Raw genomic sequence first — 20,993 nt, 5'->3', positions numbered from 1 at the left:
AGCCAGGGAGGATTTAATCACTAATTAATAATTTCAAGTGGTTAACTGAGCAAAACAACATTAAGCTTGAGTAGTATTCCATGCAAAGCATAATCATGGAATAAGATGTCACTCTCAGTCTTGGCAATTGAGAGACCAAGTAAATTTAGAAGAGCATTATTTAAAAGGACAATGAGAAATTTGTGGAATAGTAAAAAAAAAACACTGCTGTAACTTTTTTAAAGCCTCATCTCATTTTCTTCCTTTTAGCACTTAGAACAGATTCTTAATCCCACTCTTGCACTATCGCAGAGATCGATGTTGTACACAATTGAAGTCCACATTTTGAGGTTTAAAAGCTTTACTTGGAAAACAAGGGAGTGCTGAGATTTGAACTCAGGATCTTCTGTTTACAAGACAGGTGCTTTAACCAACTAAGCCACAGCACCACAAGCTGACAAGCAGGACAGGAAAGCCAGGGAGTATTTAATCACTAATTAACAATTTCAAGTGGTTAACTGAGCAAAACAACATTAAGCTTGAGTAGTATTCCATGCAAAGCATAATCATGGAATAAGATGTCACTCTCAGTCTTGGCAATTGAGAGACCAAGTAAATTTAGAAGAGCATTATTTAAAAGGACAATGAGAAATTTGTGGAATAGTAAAAAAAAAATACTGCTGTAACTTTTTTAAAGCTTCTTCTCATTTTCTTCCTTTTAGCACTTAGAGCAGATTCTTAATCCCACTCTTGCACTATCATAGAGATCGATGTTGTACACAATTGAAGTCCACATTTTGAGGTTTAAAAGCTTTACTCAGAAAAGAAGGCAGTGCTGAGATTTGAACTCAGTACCTTCTGTTTACAAGACAGGTGCTTTAACCAACTAAGCCACAGCACCACAAGCTGACCAGGGGAACAGGAAAGCCATGGAGTATTTTATCACTAATTAATAATTTCAAGTGGTTAACTGAGCAAAACAACATTAAGCTTGAGTAGTATTCCATGCAAAGCATAATCATGGAATAAGATGTCACTCTCAGTCTTGGAAATTGAGAGACCAAGTAAATTTAGAAGAGCATTATTTAAAAGGACAATGAGAAATTTGTGGAATAGTAAAAAAAAAAACACTGCTGTAACTTTTTTAAAGCTTCATCCAATTTTCTTCCTTTTTAGAACTTAGAGAAGATTCTTAATCCCACTATTGCACTATCGCAGAGATCGATGTTGTACACAATTGAAGTCCACATTTTGAGGTTTAAAAGCTTTACTCAGAAAAGAAGACAGTGCTGAGATTTGAACTCAGGATCTTCTGTTTACAAGACAGGTGCTTTAACCAACTAAGCCACAGCACCACAAGCTGACCAGGAGAACAGGAAAGCCATGGAGTATTTTATCACTAATTAATAATTTCAAGTGGTTAACTGAGCAAAACAACATTAAGCTTGAGTAGTATTCCATGCAAAGCATAATCATGGAATAAGATGTCACTCTCAGTCTTGGAAATTGAGAGACCAAGTAAATTTAGAAGAGCATTATTTAAAAGGACAATGAGAAATTTGTGGAATAGTAAAAAAAAAAACACTGGTGTAACTTTTTTAAAGCTTCATCCCATTTTCTTCCTTTTTAGAACTTAGAGAAGATTCTTAATCCCACTATTGCACTATCGCAGAGATCGATGTTGTACACAATTGAAGTCCACATTTTGAGGTTTAAAAGCTTTACTTGGAAAAAAAGGCAGTGCTGAGATTTGAACTCAGGATCTTCTGTTTACAAGACAGGTGCTTTAACCAACTAAGCCACAGCACCACGAGCTGACAAGCAGGACAGGAAAGCCAGGGAGTATTTAATCACTAATTAACAATTTCAAGTGGTTAACTGAGCAAAACAACATTAAGCTTGAGTAGTATTCCATGCAAAGCATAATCATGGAATAAGATGTCACTCACAGTCTTGGCAATTGAGAGACCAAGTAAATTTAGAAGAGCATTATTTAAAAGGACAATGAGAAATTTGTGGAATAGTAAAAAAAAGCACTGCTGTAACTTTTTTAAAGCCTCATCTCATTTTCTTCCTTTTAGCACTTAGAAAAGATTCTTAATCCCACTCTTGCACTATCGTAGAGATCGATGGTGTACACACTTGAAGTCCACATTTTGAGGTTTAAAAGCTTTACTCGGAAATGAAGACAGTGCTGAGATTTGAACTCAGGATCTTCTGTTTACAAGACAGGTGCTTTAACCAACTAAGCCACAGCACCACAAGCTGAAAAAGAGGACAGGAAAGCCAGGGAGGATTTAATCACTAATTAATAATTTCAAGTGGTTAACTGAGCAAAACAACATTAAGCTTGAGTAGTATTCCATGCAAAGCATAATCATGGAATAAGATGTCACTCTCAGTCTTGGCAATTGAGAGACCAAGTAAATTTAGAAGAGCATTATTTAAAAGGACAATGAGAAATTTGTGGAATAGTAAAAAAAAAACACTGCTGTAACTTTTTTAAAGCCTCATCTCATTTTCTTCCTTTTAGCACTTAGAACAGATTCTTAATCCCACTCTTGCACTATCGCAGAGATCGATGTTGTACACAATTGAAGTCCACATTTTGAGGTTTAAAAGCTTTACTTGGAAAACAAGGGAGTGCTGAGATTTGAACTCAGGATCTTCTGTTTACAAGACAGGTGCTTTAACCAACTAAGCCACAGCACCACAAGCTGACAAGCAGGACAGGAAAGCCAGGGAGTATTTAATCACTAATTAACAATTTCAAGTGGTTAACTGAGCAAAACAACATTAAGCTTGAGTAGTATTCCATGCAAAGCATAATCATGGAATAAGATGTCACTCTCAGTCTTGGCAATTGAGAGACCAAGTAAATTTAGAAGAGCATTATTTAAAAGGACAATGAGAAATTTGTGGAATAGTAAAAAAAAAATACTGCTGTAACTTTTTTAAAGCTTCTTCTCATTTTCTTCCTTTTAGCACTTAGAGCAGATTCTTAATCCCACTCTTGCACTATCATAGAGATCGATGTTGTACACAATTGAAGTCCACATTTTGAGGTTTAAAAGCTTTACTCAGAAAAGAAGGCAGTGCTGAGATTTGAACTCAGTACCTTCTGTTTACAAGACAGGTGCTTTAACCAACTAAGCCACAGCACCACAAGCTGACCAGGGGAACAGGAAAGCCATGGAGTATTTTATCACTAATTAATAATTTCAAGTGGTTAACTGAGCAAAACAACATTAAGCTTGAGTAGTATTCCATGCAAAGCATAATCATGGAATAAGATGTCACTCTCAGTCTTGGAAATTGAGAGACCAAGTAAATTTAGAAGAGCATTATTTAAAAGGACAATGAGAAATTTGTGGAATAGTAAAAAAAAAAACACTGCTGTAACTTTTTTAAAGCTTCATCCAATTTTCTTCCTTTTTAGAACTTAGAGAAGATTCTTAATCCCACTATTGCACTATCGCAGAGATCGATGTTGTACACAATTGAAGTCCACATTTTGAGGTTTAAAAGCTTTACTCAGAAAAGAAGACAGTGCTGAGATTTGAACTCAGGATCTTCTGTTTACAAGACAGGTGCTTTAACCAACTAAGCCACAGCACCACAAGCTGACCAGGAGAACAGGAAAGCCATGGAGTATTTTATCACTAATTAATAATTTCAAGTGGTTAACTGAGCAAAACAACATTAAGCTTGAGTAGTATTCCATGCAAAGCATAATCATGGAATAAGATGTCACTCTCAGTCTTGGAAATTGAGAGACCAAGTAAATTTAGAAGAGCATTATTTAAAAGGACAATGAGAAATTTGTGGAATAGTAAAAAAAAAAACACTGGTGTAACTTTTTTAAAGCTTCATCCCATTTTCTTCCTTTTTAGAACTTAGAGAAGATTCTTAATCCCACTATTGCACTATCGCAGAGATCGATGTTGTACACAATTGAAGTCCACATTTTGAGGTTTAAAAGCTTTACTCAGAAAAGAAGACAGTGCTGAGATTTGAACTCAGGATCTTCTGTTTACAAGACAGGTGCTTTAACCAACTAAGCCACAGCACCACGAGCTGACAAGCAGGACAGGAAAGCCAGGGAGTATTTAATCACTAATTAACAATTTCAAGTGGTTAACTGAGCAAAACAACATTAAGCTTGAGTAGTATTCCATGCAAAGCATAATCATGGAATAAGATGTCACTCACAGTCTTGGCAATTGAGAGACCAAGTAAATTTAGAAGAGCATTATTTAAAAGGACAATGAGAAATTTGTGGAATAGTAAAAAAAAAGCACTGCTGTAACTTTTTTAAAGCCTCATCTCATTTTCTTCCTTTTAGCACTTAGAAAAGATTCTTAATCCCACTCTTGCACTATCGTAGAGATCGATGGTGTACACAATTGAAGTCCACATTTTGAGGTTTAAAAGCTTTACTCGGAAATGAAGGCAGTGCTGAGATTTGAACTCAGGATCTTCTGTTTACAAGACAGGTGCTTTAACCAACTAAGCCACAGCACCACAAGCTGACAAGGAGGACAGGAAAGCCAGGGAGGATTTAATCACTAATTAATAATTTCAAGTGGTTAACTGAGCAAAACAACATTAAGCTTGAGTAGTATTCCATGCAAAGCATAATCATGGAATAAGATGTCACTCTCAGTCTTGGAAATTGAGAGACCAAGTAAATTTAGAAGAGCATTATTTAAAAGGACAATGAGAAATTTGTGGAATAGTAAAAAAAAAAACACTGCTGTAACTTTTTTAAAGCATCATCCCATTTTCTTCCTTTTTAGAACTTAGAGAAGATTCTTAATCCCACTCTTGCACTATCGTAGAGATCGATGGTGTACACAATTGAAGTCCACATTTTGAGGTTTAAAAGCTTTACTCGGAAATGAAGGCAGTACTGAAATTTGAACTCAGGATCTTCTGTTTACAAGACAGGTGCTTTAACCAACTAAGCCACAGCACCACAAGCTGACAAGCAGGACAGGAAAGCCAGTGAGGATTTAATTACTAATTAAAAATTTTAAGTGGTTAACTGAGCAAAACAACATTAAGCTTGAGTAGTATTCCATGCAAAGCATAATCATGGAATAAGATGTCACTCTCAGTCTTGGCAATTGAGAGACCAAGTAAATTTAGAAGAGCATTATTTAAAAGGACAATGAGAAATTTGTGGAATAGTAAAAAAAAAACACTGCTGTAACTTTTTTAAAGCCTCATCTCATTTTCTTCCTTTTAGCACTTAGAACAGATTCTTAATCCCACTCTTGCACTATCGCAGAGATCGATGTTGTACACAATTGAAGTCCACATTCTGAGGTTTAAAAGCTTTACTTGGAAAACAAGGGAGTGCTGAGATTTGAACTCAGGATCTTCTGTTTACAAGACAGGTGCTTTAACCAACTAAGCCACAGCACCACGAGCTGACAAGCAGGACAGGAAAGCCAGGGAGTATTTAATCACTAATTAACAATTTCAAGTGGTTAACTGAGCAAAACAACATTAAGCTTGAGTAGTATTCCATGCAAAGCATAATCATGGAATAAGATGTCACTCACAGTCTTGGCAATTGAGAGACCAAGTAAATTTAGAAGAGCATTATTTAAAAGGACAATGAGAAATTTGTGGAATAGTAAAAAAAAAGCACTGCTGTAACTTTTTTAAAGCCTCATCTCATTTTCTTCCTTTTAGCACTTAGAAAAGATTCTTAATCCCACTCTTGCACTATCGTAGAAATCGATGGTGTACACACTTGAAGTCCACATTTTGAGGTTTAAAAGCTTTACTCGGAAATGAAGGCAGTGCTGAGATTTGAACTCAGGATCTTCTGTTTACAAGACAGGTGCTTTAACCAACTAAGCCACAGCACCACAAGCTGAAAAGGAGGACAGGAAAGCCAGGGAGGATTTAATCACTAATTAATAATTTCAAGTGGTTAACTGAGCAAAACAACATTAAGCTTGAGTAGTATTCCATGCAAAGCATAATCATGGAATAAGATGTCACTCTCAGTCTTGGCAATTGAGAGACCAAGTAAATTTAGAAGAGCATTATTTAAAAGGACAATGAGAAATTTGTGGAATAGTAAAAAAAAAACACTGCTGTAACTTTTTTAAAGCCTCATCTCATTTTCTTCCTTTTAGCACTTAGAACAGATTCTTAATCCCACTCTTGCACTATCGTAGAGATCGATGATGTACACAATTGAAGTCCACATTTTGAGGTTTAAAAGCTTTACTCGGAAATGAAGGCAGTGCTGAGATTTGAACTCAGGATCTTCTGTTTACAAGACAGGTGCTTTAACCAACTAAGCCACAGCACCACAAGCTGACAATGAGGACAGGAAAGCCAGGGAGGATTTAATCACTAATTAATAATTTCAAGTGGTTAACTGAGCAAAACAACATTAAGCTTGAGTAGTATTCCATGCAAAGCATAATCATGCAATAAGATGTCACTCTCAGTCTTGGCAATTGAGAGACCAAGTAAATTTAGAAGAGCATTATTTAAAAGGACAATGAGAAATTTGTGGAATAGTAAAAAAAAAACACTGCTGTAACTTTTTTTAAGCTTCATCTCATTTTCTTCCTTTTAGCACTTAGAGCAGATTCTTAATCCAACTATTGTACTATCGCAGAGATCGATGTTGTACACAATTGAAGTCCACATTTTGAGGTTTAAAAGCTTTACTCGGAAAAGAAGGCAGTGCTGAGATTTGAGCTCAGGATTTTCTGTTTACAAGACAGGAGCTTTAACCAACTAAGCCACAGAACCACAAGCTGACAAGGAGGAGAGGAAAGCCATGGAGTATTTAATCACTAATTAATAATTTCAAGTGGTTAACTGAGCAAAACAACATTAAGCTTGAGTAGTATTCCATGCAAAGCATAATCATGGAATAAGATGTCACTCTCATTCTTGGGAATTGAGAGACCAAGTAAATTTAGAAAAGCATTATTTAAAAGGACAATGAGAAATTTGTGGAATAGTAAAAAAAAACACTGCTGTAACTTTTATAAAGCTTCATCCCATTTTCTTCCTTTTTAGCACTTAGAGAAGATTCTTAATCCCACTATTGCACTATCGTAGAGATCGATGTTGTACACAACTGAAGTCCAGATTTTGAGGTTTAAAAGCTTTACTCAGAAAAGAAGACAGTGCTGAGATTTGAACTCAGGATCTTCTGTTTACAAGACAGGTGCTTTAACCAACTAAGCCACAGCACCACAAGCTGACTAGGAGAACAGGAAAGCCATGGAGTATTTTATCACTAATTAATAATTTCAAGTGGTTAACTGAGCAAAACAACATTAAGCTTGAGTAGTATTCCATGCAAAGCATAATCATGGAATAAGATGTCCCTCTCAGTCTTGGAAATTGAGAGACCAAGTAAATTTAGAAGAGCATTATTTAAAAGGACAATGAGAAATTTGTGGAATAGTAAAAAAAAAAACACTGCTGTAACTTTTTTAAAGCTTCATCCCATTTTCTTCCTTTTTAGAACTTAGAGAAGATTCTTAATCCCACTATTGCACTATCGCAGAGATCGATGTTGTACACAATTGAAGTCCACATTTTGAGGTTTAAAAGCTTTACTTGGAAAAGAAGGCAGTGCTGAGATTTGAACTCAGGATCTTCTGTTTACAAGACAGGTGCTTTAACCAACTAAGCCACAGCACCACGAGCTGACAAGCAGGACAGGAAAGCCAGGGAGTATTTAATCACTAATTAACAATTTCAAGTGGTTAACTGAGCAAAACAACATTAAGCTTGAGTAGTATTCCATGCAAAGCATAATCATGGAATAAGATGTCACTCACAGTCTTGGCAATTGAGAGACCAAGTAAATTTAGAAGAGCATTATTTAAAAGGACAATGAGAAATTTGTTGAATAGTAAAAAAAATGCACTGCTGTAACTTTTTTAAAACCTCATCTCAATTTCTTCCTTTTAGCACTTAGAAAAGATTCTTAATCCCACTCTTGCACTATCGTAGAGATCGATGGTGTACACACTTGAAGTCCACATTTTGAGGTTTAAAAGCTTTACTCGGAAATGAAGGCAGTGCTGAGATTTGAACTCAGGATCTTCTGTTTACAAGACAGGTGCTTTAACCAACTAAGCCACAGCACCACAAGCTGAAAAGTAGGACAGGAAAGCCAGGGAGGATTTAATCACTAATTAATAATTTCAAGTGGTTAACTGAGCAAAACACCATTAAGCTTGAGTAGTATTCCATGCAAAGCATAATCATGGAATAAGATGTCACTCTCAGTCTTGGCAATTGAGAGACCAAGTAAATTTAGAAGAGCATTATTTAAAAGGACAATGAGAAATTTGTGGAATAGTAAAAAAAAAACACTGCTGTAACTTTTTTAAAGCCTCATCTCATTTTCTTCCTTTTAGCACTTAGAACAGATTCTTAATCCCACTCTTGCACTATCGTAGAGATCGATGATGTACACAATTGAAGTCCACATTTTGAGGTTTAAAAGCTTTACTCGGAAATGAAGGCAGTGCTGAGATTTGAACTCAGGATCTTCTGTTTACAAGACAGGTGCTTTAACCAACTAAGCCACAGCACCACAAGCTGACAAGGAGGACAGGAAAGCCAGGGAGGATTTAATCACTAATTAATAATTTCAAGTGGTTAACTGAGCAAAACAACATTAAGCTTGAGTAGTATTCCATGCAAAGCATAATCATGGAATAAGATGTCACTCTCAGTCTTGGCAATTGAGAGAACAAGTAAATTTAGAAGAGCATTATTTAAAAGGACAATGAGAAATTTGTGGAATAGTAAAAAAAAAACACTGCTGTAACTTTTTTTAAGCTTCATCTCATTTTCTTCCTTTTAGCACTTAGAGCAGATTCTTAATCCAACTATTGTACTATCGCAGAGATCGATGTTGTACACAATTGAAGTCCACATTTTGAGCTTTAAAAGCTTTACTCGGAAAAGAAGGCAGTGCTGAGATTTGAGCTCAGGATTTTCTGTTTACAAGACAGGAGCTTTAACCAACTAAGCCACAGAACCACAAGCTGACAAGGAGGAGAGGAAAGCCATGGAGTATTTAATCACTAATTAATAATTTCAAGTGGTTAACTGAGCAAAACAACATTAAGCTTGAGTAGTATTCCATGCAAAGCATAATCATGGAATAAGATGTCACTCTCAGTCTTGGCAATTGAGAGACCAAGTAAATTTAGAAGAGCATTATTTAAAAGGACAATGAGAAATTTGTGGAATAGTAAAAAAAAAACACTGCTGTAACTTTTTTAAAGCTTCATCTCATTTTCTTCCTTTTAGCACTTAGAGCAGATTCTTAATCCCACTCTTGCACTATCATAGAGATCGATGTTGTACACAATTGAAGTCCACATTTTGAGGTTTAAAAGCTTTACTCGACAATGAAGGCAGTGCTGAGATTTGAACTCAGTACCTTCTGTTTACAAGACAGGTGCTTTAACCAACTAAGCCACAGCACCACAAGCTGACAATGAGGACAGGAAAGCCAGGGAGGATTTAATCACTAATTAATAATTTCAAGTGGTTAACTGAGCAAAACAACATTAAGCTTGAGTAGTATTCCATGCAAAGCATAATCATGGAATAAGATGTCACTCTCATTCTTGGCAATTGAGAGACCAAGTAAATTTAGAAAAGCATTATTTAAAAGGACAATGAGAAATTTGTGGAATAGTAAAAAAAAACACTGCTGTAACTTTTATAAAGCTTCATCCCATTTTCTTCCTTTTTAGCACTTAGAGAAGATTCTTAATCCCACTATTGCACTATCGCAGAGATCGATGTTGTACACAATTGAAGTCCACATTTTGAGGTTTAAAATCTTTACTTGGAAAAGAAGGCAGTGCTGAGATATGGACTCAAGATCTTCTGTTTACAAGACAAGCGCTTTAACCAACTAAGCCACAGCACCAGGAGCTGACAAAGAGGACAGGAAAGCCAGGGAGTATTTAATCACTAATTAATAATTTCAAGTGGTTAACTGAGCAAAACAACATTAAGCTTGAGTAGTATTCCATGCAAAGCATAATCATGGAATAAGATGTCACTCTCAGTCTTGGCAATTGAGAGACCAAGTAAATTTAGAAGAGCATTATTTAAAAGGACAATGAGAAATTTGTGGAATAGTAAAAAAAAAAAACACTGCTGTAACTTTTTTAAAGCTTCATCCCATTTTCTTCCTTTTTAGAACTTAGAGAAGATTCTTAATCCCACTATTGCACTATCGTAGAGATCGATGTTGTACACAATTGAAGTCCACATTTTGAGGTTTAAAAGCTTTACTCAGAAAAGAAGACAGTGCTGAGATTTGAACTCAGGATCTTCTGTTTACAAGACAGGTGCTTTAACCAACTAAGCCACAGCACCACAAGCTGACCAGGAGAACAGGAAAGCCATGGAGTATTTTATCACTAATTAATAATTTCAAGTGGTTAACTGAGCAAAACAACATTAAGCTTGAGTAGTATTCCATGCAAAGCATAATCATGGAATAAGATGTCACTCTCAGTCTTGGAAATTGAGAGACCAAGTAAATTTAGAAGAGCATTATTTAAAAGGACAATGAGAAATTTGTGGAATAGTAAAAAAAAAAACACTGCTGTAACTTTTTTAAAGCTTCATCCCATTTTCTTCCTTTTTAGAACTTAGAGAAGATTCTTAATCCCACTATTGCACTATCGCAGAGATCGATGTTGTACACAATTGAAGTCCACATTTTGAGGTTTAAAAGCTTTACTCAGAAAAGAAGACAGTGCTGAGATTTGAACTCAGGATCTTCTGTTTACAAGACAGGTGCTTTAACCAACTAAGCCACACCACCACGAGCTGACAAGCAGGACAGGAAAGCCAGGTAGTATTTAATCACTAATTAACAATTTCAAGTGGTTAACTGAGCAAAACAACATTAAGCTTGAGTAGTATTCCATGCAAAGCATAATCATGGAATAAGATGTCACTCACAGTCTTGGCAATTGAGAGACCAAGTAAATTTAGAAGAGCATTATTTAAAAGGACAATGAGAAATTTGTGGAATAGTAAAAAAAAAGCACTGCTGTAACTTTTTTAAAGCCTCATCTCATTTTCTTCCTTTTAGCACATAGAAAAGATTCTTAATCCCACTCTTGCACTATCGTAGAGATCGATGGTGTACACAATTGAAGTCCACATTTTGAGGTTTAAAAGCTTTACTCGGAAACGAAGGCAGTGCTGAGATTTGAACTCAGGATCTTCTGTTTACAAGACAGGTGCTTTAACCAACTAAGCCACAGCACCACAAGCTGAAAAGGAGGACAGGAAAGCCAGGGAGGATTTAATCACTAATTAATAATTTCAAGTGGTTAACTGAGCAAAACAACATTAAGCTTGAGTAGTATTCCATGCAAAGCATAATCATGGAATAAGATGTCACTCTCAGTCTTGGCAATTGAGAGACCAAGTAAATTTAGAAGAGCATTATTTAAAAGGACAATGAGAAATTTGTGGAATAGTAAAAAAAAAACACTGCTGTAACTTTTTTAAAGCCTCATCTCATTTTCTTCCTTTTAGCACTTAGAACAGATTCTTAATCCCACTCTTGCACTATCGCAGAGATCGATGTTGTACACAATTGAAGTCCACATTCTGAGGTTTAAAAGCTTTACTTGGAAAACAAGGGAGTGCTGAGATTTGAACTCAGGATCTTCTGTTTACAAGACAGGTGCTTTAACCAACTAAGCCACAGCACCACGAGCTGACAAGCAGGACAGGAAAGCCAGGGAGTATTTAATCACTAATTAACAATTTCAAGTGGTTAACTGAGCAAAACAACATTAAGCTTGAGTAGTATTCCATGCAAAGCATAATCATGGAATAAGATGTCACTCACAGTCTTGGCAATTGAGAGACCAAGTAAATTTAGAAGAGCATTATTTAAAAGGACAATGAGAAATTTGTGGAATAGTAAAAAAAAAGCACTGCTGTAACTTTTTTAAAGCCTCATCTCATTTTCTTCCTTTTAGCACTTAGAAAAGATTCTTAATCCCACTCTTGCACTATCGTAGAAATCGATGGTGTACACACTTGAAGTCCACATTTTGAGGTTTAAAAGCTTTACTCGGAAATGAAGGCAGTGCTGAGATTTGAACTCAGGATCTTCTGTTTACAAGACAGGTGCTTTAACCAACTAAGCCACAGCACCACAAGCTGAAAAGGAGGACAGGAAAGCCAGGGAGGATTTAATCACTAATTAATAATTTCAAGTGGTTAACTGAGCAAAACAACATTAAGCTTGAGTAGTATTCCATGCAAAGCATAATCATGGAATAAGATGTCACTCTCAGTCTTGGCAATTGAGAGACCAAGTAAATTTAGAAGAGCATTATTTAAAAGGACAATGAGAAATTTGTGGAATAGTAAAAAAAAAACACTGCTGTAACTTTTTTAAAGCCTCATCTCATTTTCTTCCTTTTAGCACTTAGAACAGATTCTTAATCCCACTCTTGCACTATCGTAGAGATCGATGATGTACACAATTGAAGTCCACATTTTGAGGTTTAAAAGCTTTACTCGGAAATGAAGGCAGTGCTGAGATTTGAACTCAGGATCTTCTGTTTACAAGACAGGTGCTTTAACCAACTAAGCCACAGCACCACAAGCTGACAATGAGGACAGGAAAGCCAGGGAGGATTTAATCACTAATTAATAATTTCAAGTGGTTAACTGAGCAAAACAACATTAAGCTTGAGTAGTATTCCATGCAAAGCATAATCATGCAATAAGATGTCACTCTCAGTCTTGGCAATTGAGAGACCAAGTAAATTTAGAAGAGCATTATTTAAAAGGACAATGAGAAATTTGTGGAATAGTAAAAAAAAAACACTGCTGTAACTTTTTTTAAGCTTCATCTCATTTTCTTCCTTTTAGCACTTAGAGCAGATTCTTAATCCAACTATTGTACTATCGCAGAGATCGATGTTGTACACAATTGAAGTCCACATTTTGAGGTTTAAAAGCTTTACTCGGAAAAGAAGGCAGTGCTGAGATTTGAGCTCAGGATTTTCTGTTTACAAGACAGGAGCTTTAACCAACTAAGCCACAGAACCACAAGCTGACAAGGAGGAGAGGAAAGCCATGGAGTATTTAATCACTAATTAATAATTTCAAGTGGTTAACTGAGCAAAACAACATTAAGCTTGAGTAGTATTCCATGCAAAGCATAATCATGGAATAAGATGTCACTCTCATTCTTGGCAATTGAGAGACCAAGTAAATTTAGAAAAGCATTATTTAAAAGGACAATGAGAAATTTGTGGAATAGTAAAAAAAAACACTGCTGTAACTTTTATAAAGCTTCATCCCATTTTCTTCCTTTTTAGCACTTAGAGAAGATTCTTAATCCCACTATTGCACTATCGTAGAGATCGATGTTGTACACAACTGAAGTCCAGATTTTGAGGTTTAAAAGCTTTACTCAGAAAAGAAGACAGTGCTGAGATTTGAACTCAGGATCTTCTGTTTACAAGACAGGTGCTTTAACCAACTAAGCCACAGCACCACAAGCTGACTAGGAGAACAGGAAAGCCATGGAGTATTTTATCACTAATTAATAATTTCAAGTGGTTAACTGAGCAAAACAACATTAAGCTTGAGTAGTATTCCATGCAAAGCATAATCATGGAATAAGATGTCCCTCTCAGTCTTGGAAATTGAGAGACCAAGTAAATTTAGAAGAGCATTATTTAAAAGGACAATGAGAAATTTGTGGAATAGTAAAAAAAAAAACACTGCTGTAACTTTTTTAAAGCTTCATCCCATTTTCTTCCTTTTTAGAACTTAGAGAAGATTCTTAATCCCACTATTGCACTATCGCAGAGATCGATGTTGTACACAATTGAAGTCCACATTTTGAGGTTTAAAAGCTTTACTTGGAAAAGAAGGCAGTGCTGAGATTTGAACTCAGGATCTTCTGTTTACAAGACAGGTGCTTTAACCAACTAAGCCACAGCACCACGAGCTGACAAAAAGGACAGGAAAGCCAGGGAGTATTTAATCACTAATTAATAATTTCAAGTGGTTAACTGAGCAAAACAACATTAAGCTTGAGTAGTATTCCATGCAAAGCATAATCATGGAATAAGATGTCACTCTCAGTCTTGGAAATTGAGAGACCAAGTAAATTTAGAAGAGCATTATTTAAAAGGACAATGAGAAATTTGTGGAATAGTAAAAAAAAAGCACTGCTGTAACTTTTTTAAAGCCTCATCTCATTTTCTTCCTTTTAGCACTTAGAAAAGATTCTTAATCCCACTCTTGCACTATCGTAGAGATCGATGGTGTACACACTTGAAGTCCACATTTTGAGGTTTAAAAGCTTTACTCGGAAATGAAGGCAGTGTTGAGATTTGAACTCAGGATCTTCTGTTTACAAGACAGGTGCTTTAACCAACTAAGCCACAGCACCACAAGCTGACAAGGAGGACAGGAAAGCCAGGGAGGATTTAATCACTAATTAATAATTTCAAGTGGTTAACTGAGCAAAACAACATTAAGCTTGAGTAGTATTCCATGCAAAGCATAATCATGGAATAAGATGTCACTCTCAGTCTTGGCAATTGAGAGACCAAGTAAATTTAGAAGAGCATTATTTAAAAGGACAATGAGAAATTTGTGGAATAGTAAAAAAAAAACACTGCTGTAACTTTTTTAAAGCCTCATCTCATTTTCTTCCTTTTAGCACTTAGAACAGATTCTTAATCCCACTCTTGCACTATCGTAGAGATCGATGGTGTACACAATTGAAGTCCACATTTTGAGGTTTAAAAGCTTTACTCGGAAATGAAGGCAGTGCTGAGATTTGAACTCAGGATCTTCTGTTTACAAGACAGGTGCTTTAACCAACTAAGCCACAGCACCACAAGCTGACAAGGAGGACAGGAAAGCCAGGGAGGATTTAATCACTAATTAATAATTTCAAGTGGTTAACTGAGCAAAACAACATTAAGCTTGAGTAGTATTCCATGCAAAGCATAATCATGGAATAAGATGTCACTCTCAGTCTTGGCAATTGAGAGACCAAGTAAATTTAGAAGAGCATTATTTAAAAGGACAATGAGAAATTTGTGGAATAGTAAAAAAAAAACACTGCTGTAACTTTTTTTAAGCTTCATCTCATTTTCTTCCTTTTAGCACTTAGAGCAGATTCTTAATCCAACTATTGTACTATCGCAGAGATCGATGTTGTACACAATTGAAGTCCACATTTTGAGGTTTAAAAGCTTTACTCGGAAAAGAAGGCAGTGCTGAGATTTGAGCTCAGGATTTTCTGTTTACAAGACAGGAGCTTTAACCAACTAAGCCACAGAACCACAAGCTGACAAGGAGGACAGGAAAGCCATGGAGTATTTAATCACTAATTAATAATTTCAAGTGGTTAACTGAGCAAAACAAGATTAAGCTTGAGTGGTATTCCATACAAAGCATAATCATGGAATAAGATGTCACTCTCAGTCTTGGCAATTGAGAGACCAAGTAAATATAGAAGAGCATTATTTAAAAGGACAATGAGAAATTTGTGGAATAGTAAAAAAAAAACACTGCTGTAACTTTTTTAAAGCTTCATCCCATTTTCTTCCTTTTTAACACTTAGAGAAGATTCTTAATCCCACTATTGCACTATCGCAGAGATCGATGTACACAATTGAAGTCCACATTTTGAGGTTTAAAAGCTTTACTCGGAAAAGAAGGCAGTGCTGAGATTTGAACTGAGGATTTTCTGTTTACAAGACAGGTGCTTTAACCAACTAAGCCACAGCACCACAAGCTGACAAGGAGTACAGGAAAGCCAGGGAGTATTTAATAACTAATTAATAATTTCAAGTGGTTAACTGAGCAAAACAACATTAAGCTTGAGTAGTATTCCATGCAAAGCATAATCATGGAATAAGATGTCATTCTCAGTCTTGGCAATTGAGAGACCAAGTAAATTTAGAAGAGCATTATTTAAAAGGACAATGAGAAATTTGTAGAATAGTAAAAAAAAAACACTGCTGCAACTTTTTTAAAGCTTCATCCCATTTTCTTCCTTTTAGCACTTAGAGCAGATTCTTAATCCCACTCTTGCACTATCGTAGAGATCGATGTTGTACACAATTGAAGTCCACATTTTGAGGTTTAAAAGATTTACTCGACAATGAAGGCAGTGCTGAGATTTGAACTCAGTAACTTCTGTTTACAAGACAGGTGCTTTAACCAACTAAGCCACAGCACCACAAGGTGACAATGAGGACAGGAAAGCCAGGGAGGATTTAATCACTAATTAATAATTTCAAGTGGTTAACTGTGCAAAACAACATTAAGCTTGAGTAGTATTCCATGCAAAGCATAATCATGGAATAAGATGTCACTCTCAGTCTTGGCAATTGAGAGACCAAGTAAATTTAGAAGAGCATTATTTAAAAGGACAATGAGAAATTTGTGGAATAGTAAAAAAAAAGACTGCTGTAACTTTTTTAAAACTTCATCCAATTTTCTTCCTTTTTAGCACTTAGAGAAGATTCTTAATCCCACTATTGCACTATCGCAGAGATCGATGTTGTACACAATTGAAGTCCACATTTTGAGGTTTAAAATCTTTACTTGGAAAAGAAGGCAGTGCTGAGATATGGACTCAGGATCTTCTGTTTACAAGACAGGCGCTCTAACCAACTAAGCCACAGCACCAGGAGCTGACAAAGAGGACAGGAAAGCCAGGGAGTATTTAATCACTAATTAATAATTTCAAGTGGTTAACTGAGCAAAACAACATTAAGCTTGAGTAGTATTCCATGCAAAGCATAATCATGGAATAAGATGTCACTCTCAGTCTTGGCAATTGAGAGTCCAAGAAAATTTAGAATAGCATTATTTAAAAGGACAATGAGAAATTTGTGGAATAGTAAAAAAAAAAACACTGCTGTAACTTTTTTAAAGCTTCATCCCATTTTCTTCCTTTTTAGAACTTAGAGAAGATTCTTAATCCCACTATTGCACTATCGTAGAGATCGATGTTGTACACCATTGAAGTCCACATTTTGAGGTTTAAAAGCTTTACTCGGAAATGAAGGCAGTGCTGAGATTTGAACTCAGGATCTTCTGTTTACAAGACAGGTGCTTTAACCAACTAAGCCACAGCACCACAAGCTGACCAGGAGGACAGGAAAGCCAGGGAGGATTTAATCACTAATTAATAATTTCAAGTGGTTAACTGAGCAAAACAACATTAAGCTTGAGTAGTATTCCATGCAAAGCATAATCATGGAATAAGATGTCACTCTCAGTCTTGGCAATTGAGAGACCAAGTAAATTTAGAACAGCATTATTTAAAAGGACAATGAGAAATTTGTAGAATAGTAAAAAAAAAACACTGCTGTAACTTTTTTAAAGCTTCATCCCATTTTCTTCCTTTTTAGCACTTAAAGAAGATTCTTAATCCCACTATTGCACTATCGCAGAGATCGATGTTCTACACAATTGATGTCCACATTTTGAGGTTTAAAATCTTTACTCAGAAAAGAAGGCAGAGCTGAGATATGAACTCAGGATCTTCTGTTTACAAGACAGGCGCTATAACCAACTAAGCCACAGCACCACGAGCTGACAAAGAGGACAGGAAAGCCAGGGAGTATTTAATCACTAATTAATAATTTCAAGTGGTTAACTGAGCAAAACAACATTAAGCTTGAGTAGTATTCCATGCAAAGCATAATCATGGAATAACATGTCACTCTCAGTCTTGGCAATTGAGAGACCAAGTAAATTTAGAAGAGCATTATTTAAAAGGACAATGAGAAATTTGTGGAATAGTAAAAAAAAACACTGCTGTAACTTTTTTAAAGCTTCATCCCATTTTCTTCCTTTTTAGCACTTAGAGAAGATTCTTAATCCCACTATTGCACTATCGCAGAGATCGATGTTGTACACAATTGAAGTCCACATTTTGAGGGTTAAAATCTTTACTTGGAAAAGAAGGCAGTGCTGAGATATGGACTCAGGATCTTTTGTTTACAAGATATGCGCTTTAACCAACTAAGCCACAGCACCAGGAGCTGACAAAGAGGACAGGAAAGCCAGGGAATATTTAATCACTAATTAATAATTTCAAGTGGTTAACTGAGCAAAACAACATTAAGCTTGAGTAGTATTCCATGCAAAGCATAATCATGGAATAAGATGTCACTCTCAGTCTTGGCAATTGAGAGACCAAGTAAATTTAGAAGAGCATTATTTAAAAGGACAATGAGAAATTTGTGGAATAGGAAAAAAAAAAACACTGCTGTAACTTTTTTAAAGCTTCATCCCATTTTCTTCCTTTTTAGAACTTAGAGAAGATTCTTAATCCCACTATTGCACTATCGCAGAGATTGATGTTGTACACATTTGTAGTCCACATTTTGAGGTTTAAAAGCTTTACTTGGAAAAGAAGGCAGTGCTTAGATTTGAACTCAGGATCTTCTGTTTACAAGACAGGTGCTTTACCCAACTAAGCCACAGCACCACGAGCTGACAAGCAAGACAGGAAAGCCAGGGAGTATTTAATCACTAATTAATAATTTCAAGTGGTTAACTGAGCAAAACAACATTAAGCTTGAGTAGTATTCCATGCAAAGCATAATCATGGAATAAGATGTCACTCTCAGTCTTGGCAATTGAGAGACCAAGTAAATTTAGAAGAGCATTATTTAAAAGGACAATGAGAAATTTGTGGAATAGTAAAAAAAAAGCACTGCTGTAACTTTTTTAAAGCCTCATCTCATTTTCTTCCTTTTAGCACTTAGAACAGATTCTTAATCCCACTCTTGCACTATCGTAGAGATCGATGGTGTACACAATTGAAGTCCACATTTTGAGGTTTAAAAGCTTTACTCGGAAATGAAGGCAGTGCTGAGATTTGAACTCAGGATCTTCTGTTTACAAGACAGGTGCTTTAACCAACTAAGCCACAGCACCACAAGCTGACAAGGAGGACAGGAAAGCCAGGGAGGATTTAATCACTAATTAATAATTTCAAGTGGTTAACTGAGCAAAACAACATTAAGCTTGAGTAGTATTCCATGCAAAGCATAATCATGGAATAAGATGTCACTCTCAGTCTTGGCAACTGAGAGACCAAGTAAATTTAGAAGAGCATTATTTAAAAGGACAATGAGAAATTTGTGGAATAGTAAAAAAAAACACTGCTGTAACTTTTTTAAAGCTTCATCCCATTTTCTTCCTTTTTAGCACTTAGAGAAGATTCTTAATCCCACTATTGCACTATCGCAGAGATCGATGTTGTACAGAATTGAAGTCCACATTTTGAGGGTTAAAATCTTTACTTGGAAAAGAAGGCAGTGCTGAGATATGGACTCAGGATCTTTTGTTTACAAGATATGCGCTTTAACCAACTAAGCCACAGCACCAGGAGCTGACAAAAAGGACAGGAAAGCCAGGGAATATTTAATCACTAATTAATAATTTCAAGTGGTTAACTGAGCAAAACAACATTAAGCTTGAGTAGTATTCCATGCAAAGCATAATCATGGAATAAGATGTCACTCTCAGTCTTGGCAATTGAGAGACCAAGTAAATTTAGAAGAGCATTATTTAAAAGGACAATGAGAAATTTGTGGAATAGGAAAAAAAAAAACACTGCTGTAACTTTTTTAAAGCTTCATCCCATTTTCTTCCTTTTTAGAACTTAGAGAAGATTCTTAATCCCACTATTGCACTATCGCAGAGATTGATGTTGTACACATTTGTAGTCCACATTTTGAGGTTTAAAAGCTTTACTTGGAAAAGAAGGCAGTGCTTAGATTTGAACTCAGGATCTTCTGTTTACAAGACAGGTGCTTTACCCAACTAAGCCACAGCACCACGAGCTGACAAGCAGGACAGGAAAGCCAGGGAGTATTTAATCACTAATTAATAATTTCAAGTGGTTAACTGAGCAAAACAACATTAAGCTTGAGTAGTATTCCATGCAAAGCATAATCATGGAATAAGATGTCACTCTCAGTCTTGGCAATTGAGAGACCAAGTAAATTTAGAAGAGCATTATTTAAAAGGACAATGAGAAATTTCTGGAATAGTAAAAAAAAAGCACTGCAGTAACTTTTTTAAAGCTCAATCCCATTTTCTTCCTTTTTAGCACTTAGAGAAGATTCTTAATCCCACTATTGCAATATCGCAGAGATCGATGTTGTACACAATTGAAGTCCACATTTTGAGGTTTAAAATCTTTATTCGGAAAAGAAGGCAGTGCTGAGATATGAACTCAGGATCTTCTGTTTAGAAGACAGGAGCTTTAACCAACTAAGCCACAGCACCACAAGCTAACAAGGAGGACAGGAAAGCCAGGGAGTATTTAATCACTAATTAATAATTTCAAGTGGTTAACTGAGCAAAACAACATTAAGCTTGAGTAGTATTCCATGCAAAGCATAATCATGGAATAAGATGTCACTCTCAGTCTTGGCAATTGAGAGACCAAGTAAATTTAGAAGAGCATTATTTAAAAGGACAATGAGAAATTTGTGGAATAGTAAAAAAATACACTGCTGTAACTTTTTTAAAGCTTCATCCCATTTTCTTCCTTTTTAACACTTAGAGCAGATTCTTAATCCCACTATTGTACTATCGCAGAGATCGATGTTGTACATAATTGAAGTCCACATTTTGAGGTTTAAAAGCTTTACTCGGAAAAGAAGGCAGTGCTGAGATTTGAGCTCAGGATTTTCTCTTTACAAGACAGAAGCTTTAACCAACTAAGCCACAGCACCACAAGCTGCCAATAAGGACAGGAAAGCCATGGAGTATTTAATCACTAATTAATAATTTCAAGTGGTTAACTGAGCAAAACAACATTAAGCTTGAGTAGTATTCCATGCAAAGCATAATCATGGAATAAGATGTCACTCTCAGTCTTGGCAATTGAGAGACCAAGTAAATTTAGAAGAGCATTATTTAAAAGGACAATGAGA

The 20,993-nt window shown here is 35.8% G+C and overlaps 1 non-coding gene across 1 annotated transcript; it reads right to left on the bottom strand.

Annotated features, from left to right (window-relative positions):
• Positions 1 to 10,766: 10,766 nt before the first annotated feature.
• TRNAT-UGU (transfer RNA threonine (anticodon UGU)) lies at positions 10,767 to 10,840 on the bottom strand. The gene has a single exon. It is a non-coding gene; the product is annotated as a tRNA-Thr (tRNA).
• Between the last annotated feature and the right edge of the window lie 10,153 nt (positions 10,841 to 20,993).

The sequence above is a fragment of the Phyllobates terribilis genome, unplaced genomic scaffold (assembly GCF_046119375.1).
Source record: "Phyllobates terribilis strain yellow unplaced genomic scaffold, ASM4611937v1 Scaffold_9__5_contigs__length_417890890, whole genome shotgun sequence".
NCBI classification, from domain to species: domain Eukaryota; kingdom Metazoa; phylum Chordata; class Amphibia; order Anura; family Dendrobatidae; genus Phyllobates; species Phyllobates terribilis.
This window is presented reverse-complemented; position numbering and strand designations above follow the sequence as displayed.